The sequence below is a fragment of the Anopheles moucheti genome, chromosome 2, assembly GCF_943734755.1.
Source record: "Anopheles moucheti chromosome 2, idAnoMoucSN_F20_07, whole genome shotgun sequence".
NCBI classification, from domain to species: domain Eukaryota; kingdom Metazoa; phylum Arthropoda; class Insecta; order Diptera; family Culicidae; genus Anopheles; species Anopheles moucheti.
The window spans coordinates 30,774,370-30,785,007 of record NC_069140.1 but is presented as its reverse complement, the minus strand read 5'-3'; the positions used below and the strand labels follow the sequence as shown (position 1 = coordinate 30,785,007).

The 10,638-nt window shown below is 47.2% G+C and overlaps 1 pseudogene; it reads right to left on the bottom strand.

The window, feature by feature from the left end:
* Nucleotides 1–3,384: 3,384 nt before the first annotated feature.
* LOC128309255 (uncharacterized) lies at nt 3,385–10,318 on the bottom strand (annotated as a pseudogene).
* Nucleotides 10,319–10,638: the final 320 nt, after the last annotated feature.

Here is a 10,638-nt window from a genome sequence, read left to right as displayed (position 1 = left end):
GATGTCTCGCCAGACGGGGTTGATCGATGCACCGAGGCGATTCGTAGGCGTTTTTCGTAGAGGTAAAGGTTTGTGGAACCATAGACACAGGGATATTTAACGTTAGACCACTAGCCATAGCCAAACCAAGGGACCAGGTACCAGCAATGTCGAGGTTCGGCACGGGATTGATGAGTCGAAGATTGGCTAGGTCGTCCCGGCACGGAAGGGCGACGGTACGTCCAGCCCTAACAACCGTGTGCTGCATATTGAAGGCTAATTATGTCTTATTGCTTATTAAGTTTACGGCAGCCACAGCACAACAGAAAGAGAATCGGGCATTGAATTACCCGTTTGGTACGAAAACTGTACCGTCTGCGTAAATGTAGTTTTTGGGGAATTAAATTTCCGCATACCCGGCCGTTGGTGTTTTTGGAGAAGGGAAGTAATGATCGTTTGTTTATTTCGCCATTGGCCTTCGGCAAATTGTTTTGTGTACTGCCTGTTGGTTGCTGGTTGCTGGTGAAGTGCGCGTACGGAAAATGAGCGATCGTCAACAGTCGCTCCGTCGTTAGGGCTGCAACGAGTTTTCTCAGTCCTGCCCAGGAAAGCCCATTACCCCGGGACGGGCGGGTACGGAACGATCTTGACGGCCGGGGTAGCAAACCATGATGCAGCCATAAATCAGTCTTCATCACATTCGATCGCAACCGTGCCCGATCCGGTGATGAGGTGCTCAAGACGCTCAAACGCAATGAAACAAATCCCCGTTTTGGCTGGGTCATATTTTAAATCTAGTTTCTGCAAACAAAACAAGCAATGTTAAGTTGCCATGGTGGTGCCATTAACGGGACGATCAGCTAGAAAAATGGATTCTTTAATGTCCAAAGGTCCGTGTGCTGATGATGAAGATCTAAATGGATCGCATTATTGTGAGGCGATCTGTGAGGCGATAGGCATCTTTACACGTGATGGTTTTGCTGGACCGGTTGCATACCTTTAGGAGCGTATGGTGATATCGTTCGGACAAAAGCGAAGATCTTGGCCACTGATACCGTTTCAAAATGTAAATATCTGTATGCCTTCTGCTGCTGCTGGTCAGCAGAACCTTCTTGTTTTGGGATTGTTTGTCGAAAGCAAATTGCCGGTTCAATAGCATCCGACGGCAACCGTTAATCCACGTGGCGGAACGGTGGCAACGAGCCTAATCTCCATTGCCTAATGATACCTGATCTGAAGGGCAGATCTTTGTAAACGGGGAACTCTCTGGGCTCTGGAAAGTGTGATCTCTATTTAGTTGAAGAAAAAAAAAACACGCACACCCACACATACACATGCAAGAAAGGGTCCTCATCGGGAGAGCACGGTTCTGGTCAGAACCTTTTTTTCCTTCATCCGTGCACCAGGCGCCACCGGCCCTAGCGAAAATAGGCGGCACACAAAAGTGATGCGCCATGAAAAAATCTGTCATTTCTCAACAATTCATTCCAATTCACTTTTCCACCCGGGAGAAGGCAGGAAGAATCGAAATAGGTTCAACACATCCGCAAGCCACCTCAACCTGGCCAATGGTTCCCGATGGTCGATTCATCGATTCCCAATCGTGTGTCGTCTGGTTGGCGACGAACACACATTATGTATGTGTGCCCGGCTGTTTGGGTAATATATTATTTTAATTATCACCGTACAGCGATAGCTCATCGATATGCCTTCGATGAGGGGTGTGTAATGGCGCATCATCTTTTCGTGGTTCCGTATCATTAGGACTCATAAATACAACACCGGAGGAGATTTTTCTCCCTCGCCCGGGGTGTGTTTTCTTTAAGATTTTGGAGCCCAAAAAAAAATATCAAGAGGAAATAAAAACACCAACCCCGTGGACGAGCGAAGAGGAAGCGAGCGGCACACTTAAATCAGGTGCGAAGGGAAGGGAATAAAGTTGAGCCCTATGATTTTGGGATCCGAGGTGGCATGTATGGATTTTTTTCTTGTGTGTATAGTTCCAACCATTTCTTTGGTCCCTTGGTCTTGTTTCACAATCAAAAGCTATTTCTAGCTATGGCGCGGATCAAATGGCCGGCGCTTTGGCTGTGTTCGCGTGTTTCTGTATTGTTTGCTCTATTCTCAGTAGTGGGATTAGGTTTTTGCAATGGTTCTTAAAATTGCATGCGAATGGCGAATGAAGATTTTCGGGCGAATTTTGATTGGAAGAAGGAAATTTGAAGGGTCCAAAAATAAAAAAATAAATGGTATTGGTAGCAGCGGCAGGTCTAAAAATGCACCGTTTGTTTCGCTTTTGTGTATATAATAAAGCGAAGCGTTCTTGGAAAGTTGATTGACCTTTTGTGGGACGAATGGTTTCGGGGTGTACGAGCACACCGAACATACCGGGAGTAACTTAAATGCTTTGGAAATGCTTCGATTGGAGCGTGCATCACGAAATGAAGCTATAAGAGCTATTAACCCGAATGGATCGGTAAAATTTGTGATCGTAAATATAGAAAAGCAGAGCTTATTTTGGGACAGTTGTCAAAATGTAGCTCAAAATAAGAAGTCGTCGCTAAGATGTACGAATACTATAGCGAAAGTCTACGGTTTTTTTTTAATTGATTCTAATAAACCAGCCATATTTACATAAAGTTTTAAGCACAAAGGATCAACTCATTCTTTGGCCGAAGAATGCACATCAAACAAAAGCCTCGCCAGTCGCATTTTCACCTTCCGCATGCACTGGGGGTGGCCCACTGTTACCGGTTAATGTTTCCGCTATTAAAATAAATTTTACGACACACCGACGCCACCGTCTGAATCGGAATCGAAACGGCCATCATTTGCGACAATGTAGTGCAGGCATCAGTTTATGGCCCCGTGTGTACGCGCGCGCGTTAGTTAATTTGTAGCTCATATAGCAGCTCATTTTTGATGCAGTTTTCGGGCGGGCAGCAAATTGGATTTCCGAACCGTCGAGTGGTTGTGAGGCGCTGCGATCGGGATTTGGGAGCAACTAATTAGCCAGGGTGGATAGGGTTTGTTTCCAGCTATTATTATTTTGTTCCCCTTCCAGTTGGTGTGCATCAGCACGAGCCTCAACAGCTGTCTGGAGATGTTGAGGATCCGCAATTTGCGGTACAGCTGTCCGATGAGGAATGGGGCATTCGTGCGAGGTGCTGCTTTCACCTGGAGTGGTCGATCATTTTGGGAACTTTCTAAAAGATGTACGCCGGAACGGTTTCCGAGAAGGTCTCAGAATAGCGCATGTTCGGTTGAGATGGGTTTCGGATGATATTTAATGGTGCACGTATGAGCAAAACAAGCAAGTTTTATGTCTAAACGAGGTTTATTTATTATTCGCATCTTCCAACGATTAAAGCAATCACCAATCGATTTGTTGAAACGGTAAGCACGCTTTCAATACTTTTCCCTGCTAGTAACAATATCCACGCGAATGATCTGACGCGTTTTGGGGCTGGGAGTTCGGTAGCACAACGATCGGTACCCCGCCGGAATGTCGGGGTTCTGATCATCTTGGCCCTCCTGCGTTACCGTCAGCCGGTCAGCCGAAGGACCGGACGCCGACTGTCCCCTGCTCGGTTGTCGCTCGCGCTCCTCGTGCGAATCGGTCCTGCCATCCATGGACAGTAAAGCATCGGTGGACGTTTTGCTCTCCGTGCGCTCCATGCTGCTGCAACCCTCGACGTGCTGGAAACAGGTCGCACTACCACCCGTGGCTCCCGTGATGAGCGGACTCTCCGTAATGGAGGAAGCCGTCGTACCGAGCAGCTTCTGCTGATGGCGCTGTATCATCTCGAGCGAAATGTTGGAAATGTTGTCCAACAGTAGCGTGGCGAACGTATCCTCATCGTTTTCGGTAATGATGTTGTACTGCTGGCTTCCCTGCTGCTGATCGTGCTCCGCCGGCCCACCCGAACCGTCCACCGCTCGGCGATCCTGCAGCTCGAAGCTTTGGATGAATATCTGAGGAATTAGACCACTGCCCGGGCCTGATGTACCGACCACGGTTGGCACACCGGATCCGGCCGCCGTACAGCCCGGTGGTGCTGAGCAGTACCTTCCGAAATTACGATGCTGCATGCAGAAGTGGGGCAGTTTGTGACGCTCCGACCGGGATGCGCTTTTCGGTGCCAGTGTCTCCGTGCCGGGCGGGATGTTCAAATTAACAATCATCAGAGGCGTTTTGGACCCTTCGGTTGATTTCCTGCAATGGTAGCGAAGGAAGGAACAGGGGATCAGAATGGGAACACCTCGTAACGGCGGAAGATGATCTTTGAAGCAAATTATGAGTTTCTCCCGATAGCCATCAGCGCCAGGGACGATCTGGTGATACAGGAGAACCGGAACGGTGTGCTGCTCGGTGGAAGAAAAATGTATAAATTAACAGCAAACGCCGCAAAAGGCCGCCTTGAAGACGTTCCAAGAGGCGCTTCCACCGGTTTGGGATTGTGTGTGAACTTCTTCCGCTCGGTTTCGGCTGTTGCGAAACAGTCGGAAAACCCCCCCGAACGCGATCGTACAGCACGAGAACGCGAAGAAGGTAAGAAGATGGTGCTCGTTTTCGGAGCGTGTGAAAGCAGCCTCCAACTGTGAGGGTTAAGATGTGTGATGTGTCTTTATTGTTGTGCGTGTGTGTGTGTGTGTGTGCGGATGTTTTCGCCCCCCGTTGGAGCGTATTCCTGGACTTTTATGAATCAACGCACGAGTCGCGAAACACCTAACGAGGACTCCGTTCGGTGGTGCCTTTGGTAAAGACATTTCAGACTTTATTGGGATGATCGAAGCCGGGAGTGAGAATTAGCTCACGGATCGCTAATGGGAGTGATTTTCGGGTGTGGGCTGGCGGACGATGGAGCATCCGTAGCCATTGTCACTTTCATCACAACTAGCCGATCCTCGACGCTAGGGTGTTTGGTGCGGACGGAAAACTTTCTGCCGCCACCAACGACGTTCATCCCGTTGGTGACTCCCGTGTCCGTTGCCGAAATGATTCACGCCGTGCGATTGTTGTGTGCGATGATATTCGTATTCTCGCCCCCCTCTAATGACATTCGCGGAGGTTGGCGGTCCGGAGTCCCCGAAACGCTGATGACAGAAACAATTTACGGTAGGAGCCGAACAACGCAGGAGAACAAGAACAGGGCAACAATGCAGCAAAGCATCAACAAAATTACGCCACCAAGTTCGTCAGACGATTGCGAGGAGATTTAGATTGGGCTGAAATAAGCAAACAAAGCACGAATAAAGGGAAATTCCAGCTTATTAGTTTTGTTTTGTTCCTTGAATGTAACCTGATGGGACGTTTCGTAGAATGAAGCGCTGAACGACGAGGAATGCAAACGACGTAGCGTGATTTTATCGCCGTATTCGAGAATGTTGGTCAAGAATTTGAGCAAAGTCACATAAATAGATCGTGTATTGTTAAGAGTATGTGAGGTTTTTTTGGGAAGACGATTATAGAATTTATGCTTTTTAAGAATGTAGTCTTCTGATTTTTTCGTAGTTCGAAAGCTGCACGGTGATACTCGGTAAAACAATTCACAGTAAGACGAATGATCAACCCTAAGATCGAGGTGGTTCGAGGCTATTAAAATTGTGTTAAACGTCATAGACTTTGAGCTGATTACTTAACTAAGACAAGAGATTGTTACTTTATGCTACTTATGGTTGCACCATTTCAACTGATTATGTTGGAATTGAATTGAATTTAATGTATAGTCATTAACTGGAGAAGATCAAATATCGTTGAGTTTTTCAACAAAATATTTTTTCGACAACAAATATGTATTCCTCACTAAAGGAGTTATAAGCCGGTAGTAGTCAATAAGGCTATTATTTGAGGGCCTTATAGGTTGATTGAGTTTGAGAGCGATGCTATCAAAGTGACAATCTTCCGCCTAATCAGGAATAGCGCTTCAACCGTTTTGACAGAAGAGGGCGCCACCATCAGCAGGGAAAAAAGGACTGCCATTTGGGGACAAATTTCGTACACTCAGCGAGTAGTTAGTAATATTAGACCACAGAAAAAACCGAAAGTTTGCAACAAATGTAGTGCCTTTGAATATTGTCTAATATATTATTACAATCTTCTGCTTGTGCTCAAAACCTTCTTGACACACTTTCCTTCATACCAATCTAGAAAAATATCTCTTTTCAGTAACAAAACGAACGTATGGTTGAAATTACCGTTGACTGACATTTGTTTTGGGGCTATTACGAGCATCTTAGGATGGTTATCCCATTTCAGTGTTTCCCGAGGTCGCTCGAAGCAAGTCTCCACCTCCTCCAAAAAAAAAAAAAAAACGCAAAAACTGCATGCACACGATACCACGCTAGTGGTACGCTTTCGTCGTCGAATGTCGCTCGCGGCCGTGATCAACCGTGTGGACTGCGTGTTATTATTTCTTTTCTCCCCCGTTCTTCTACAGATCAGCGTAGTAAGATGAATCCTAGCTTCATTAGCTGGCGGTGGTCGACGATGCGCCACCGGGTTTGAGGGGGTTGGTTTTTTTTTTGTTTTCGGATGGGGTCCGATGCGCATCGGACGCGTTCTCGGAATTGTAGCAAGAATAGGCCGCCGAGGCGAAGTGTGCTTGAAGACGCGAACACCGGTCCGTTGGTGGATAACAGGGCTTATACCGCACGCGAAAATAAGTCGCGAAACTGATGAGTGATGTTACACGGAATTATATCTCCGCCGTGTACCCCCGAACGAACGGGGGGTGTTTGAGCATGTCACTGTGAGTGCAGAGAGCTACACGCAGAGCATTACACACAAAAAAACACACAAAATCGAGCGACCAGCAAAAAAAAAAAACAACGAACCTCTTCCCCACATGACATACGGGCTCACGCAGAAGAGGGGCAGACACACATCGCCCGTTTGCGAATCGGATATGGATATGTGGCAAGCGTAACTGTCCGGTCTGGGCGATACACGCCGTCCGCAAGCTGGCCAAAGCGTCAGATCTTATTTACATAAATTTTTAATTATATGAATGCGCTATATTGGCTATCAAATTTTGGGAATCAAACGATGCCGCCCCGTTTTGTGATGTGTTCGCGCATGGAGCCGCATGGGAAACAAGGCCGCACACAAACACACACCGGGTCGGAGCGCACGATCGCGAATGCGAGTTTCTATGTGTGATGAGTGTTGTTCGCGTTGCCGCACGTCGTCGCATTGCGTGGCGTTTGAGCGGTTTTTGCCCGTCGTCCTAGACCAACGCCACTGCCCTGCCAGGCTGGTGTGCCACACGGGCACGAGTGCTCAATGCTCACCCCGACGGCGGCTCCACTTTGGTTAAATGGTACGTTTCTTTATGTTGTTATTTTCCATACCCCAGGTTTCGTTATCTGGCACTGGCAGTGCAAGGCGTTTTCCAAACTTTTTGAAGAAGAGTAGAAAAAAAGCGTATACTCCCAATCATAACGCACGACCGCGTGGATGAATGGGCCGCTGTGGAAAGCTGGAAGATGGGCGAGAAATAAAAGACACCACCCTTTATTTGGCCCGCTTGATTTAGTGCCCCGAAATAGATTTGTAGCCCCACAAGAGGGGGGGTGCATGATGATTCGAACGCGGGGCTAATAAATTGCAGGAAATGAAGCGAAATTGGATAATATACATACCAACAACCATGTGCGCACCCACAGGGACAGAAAGGATTTGTGAGAAAACATCCAAAATCAAGGGTTTGAAGGCAACCGGCATCGAAATGATATGGCACCGGGCGATGATACCATACGCCGGTGCATAGATTTTTGGGGCTGGCGCTGGTGCTCGCAGATCGGTGGAGTTCCGTGCGCGCGGGTTTGCTATCAATTTTATGCTCGATGCTAATTAAAGCTCGCGTACGGCAACGGTACGGGTGTGCGGGTGGCCGATCATCAAAAAAAAAAACAAGGGAGTTTGTGTGGAAATATATTTCGCAAAGAAGGGAAAAAAACCTTCACGTGCAAAAACCATTGCGAAACGGACAGGTAAAAGCACCGGGCACCGGGACGCGCCAAACCAAAATGTTGGTCGATGGATAAGCGGCGTTTTGCTTATGATTGACACGATTTTACATCGGTGCGATTTTTTTCTTCCGTCTGTTCCATTTGTTAGAGTAGTTCAATTAAACAAACGGCAATTCCCGTGACAGTGAATGGTTTACGATTGGAGGGTTTAAGGAGGCATTTAGTCGTCGCGGTATCCTCATCAAATCAAGCTAAGCAATAAAATGTAGGATTCGTTTCTAGCAGGTAGAGGCAAGTATTAATTGTGTTGCAAAAATTAAATATTAGATGATTTATTAACAGGCAGCATTAGCAGCGAGATGAAAACGAGGGACATCAAACCACTAGAAATCAATACGTTTCAGCGGAACTTTCAAGAGAATTTTCGATAATGGGATATGGTACATAAATGATGTAATTTATGTCTGTGCATGATTAATGAAAAATATCGACAGGACAGGGTGCTTTGTAGTTGCGGCACCGATTTTCACACGACCATCCACAAAACCAACAGAATAAAACTGTCTAAAGCTTTTGCTAATATTTTGCAGTGTTTTTTTACAACCTTTGGAGATCTTCTAGCAGTGGATTATTAGATGCAAAATGGTCGGTCATTTTTCATTAAACAAAATCAGGGAATATAATACACCATTATCAGCATCTATCAGCTTCAGAGAACTAGACAACGCGACCACCTTGCTTTCGTACGCCAAATAGCACATTTTACTAGCAGTCAAAAAATGCTTCACCATATGACGGTTGGCACAGCCGTTCCGTTCATCTCGCAAAGACATTCCATAAATTAAAACATTTCTTATCTGCACCCGTACCATCTACAGGGGACCAGCACCCGGGTACTGGGGAGGGTCACGTTACTTTTCTTCCGTGAGTGGTTAGCCGCGGCTCATAAAGCATGCAGCACCAGCATCCATCTTGCTCTTGTTACCAGTTGCATCATCATTGTTTGCAGGGCGCAACGGGGGAGGTAACTGTTATACGTTTTTTCCCGCGTCCACCTTCGCGTAGATCGTATCGTTACCACTGGCACAGGCTGAACACATTTTCGGAACGGGCGATAGAAATCTAATCTAATTAATTTAAAGCGCTGATTGTTGCAGCCACCAACAGTGCCAGGATCTGGGGTGGATGTGAGAAGCTGGTCCATAAATTCTGCCAGTTCGGTGCCATAAACCGATTAGCATAATAATGATAAGTCGCAGGATTAGGTCAGCCGGCCAGCTAATGCCATCACGGATAGAGGTCACATCACAGGGGTTGTGACGTAAAGATGGAACTTTTTTTATTCTGCGCTACGTCTTCAAGCACAAGTCCAGCTGGAGAAGAAAAGCTCTCGTTGTGCTTATTACAACGAATAAGTAATTTGTTTTTTTGCAGGAACAAGCTCATACTGTAGGTGATTTAAGTATGGAAACGTGCGACTGAACTATTGACCGAGGACAAAAGGAAACTTCGAAAGTCATACGCATTGAAAGGAGATTAATTACCGACGCAAGCGCAAAAATCCCTGACAGGCTGTCACCTCGACCGGTCGGTTGACACATTTTCGGATCTCTCATTTCCGTCGGATGTGGTTGCAAAACTTGTTGCAAAACACGGTAGAAACCGAAATTGAAACTGAACAGAATGGAACATTCAAGGACTTGTAAGCGTACACGGTACACGCGGTAACAGTGAAAGCAGTGAAGCAGACCTTATAATAATGACGACTTTCGAAGGACCCTGGTTCGGGCTATTCAGGCGCACAGGTAGAAGGATCGGGGAAGGATGATGATTGCGAAAGGTTAAATGTAACGCAAAAAAAAAACCTCAAAATGAAGCACAACAATAATTGCAATCTCTCGATGCGAAAACACAAAGCATCTACCTCCCACGTGGTGAAAACGGTTGACTCTCGCAGTTCGTTCCGGCCTCATCTCCCGTCGGTATAGTGATGATTGTGTGCGGGGAACTGTTGGCGATGTGGGTGGTGGTTGCGGTGTTGCTGGTGGCAGTGTCCAGGTTCATCAGTTTCCGTGCCGTACATGGGCGAACGATCGGTCCTTCCAGTGGTACCCTCGGTGGTTGAAGATGGCGCTCGGTCAAACGCATGCGACGACACAACATTGTCAGCGAACGGGTCCCCGCTGTACCACCGATGTCTCAGATGTCGTCTCGAGTGTGCTTTAGCAGCAGCGGACATAAACGTGGATGGGGAATGGAAACCTGTCACGAAGAGAAATGAAATATGACAGATTAAACGGCGAGTACGGCGTATGGTAATGGGAGGTAACATCATAATCGACACAATCGCGAACGTCACTGACATTGGACACCATCGAAAAAGACAAGGTGGAACAGGACCCCAACCAGGCAAGCACCTGAGCGTCTGCGGGTGCGTAACAGAATCATCTCGCACACCGGCCCACAAGGCGGCCCAAAACCTCGGAGGTCTATTGGAGTTGTTGCTCCAGATTTGCTCCGCCGTCAATCAATCAATAGGCGGACAAATTGAAAGTTCATCTGCCTCGCGGTGGAGGTTGCTGTGCGTGTGGTACGTCCATCGTGGAAAGGAATGGGTTGTGTTGGTGTGTTTTTGAGGGTCGCGTTTCTTCCCGGTACGCGGACCACTCGAGATTGAAATCAAAC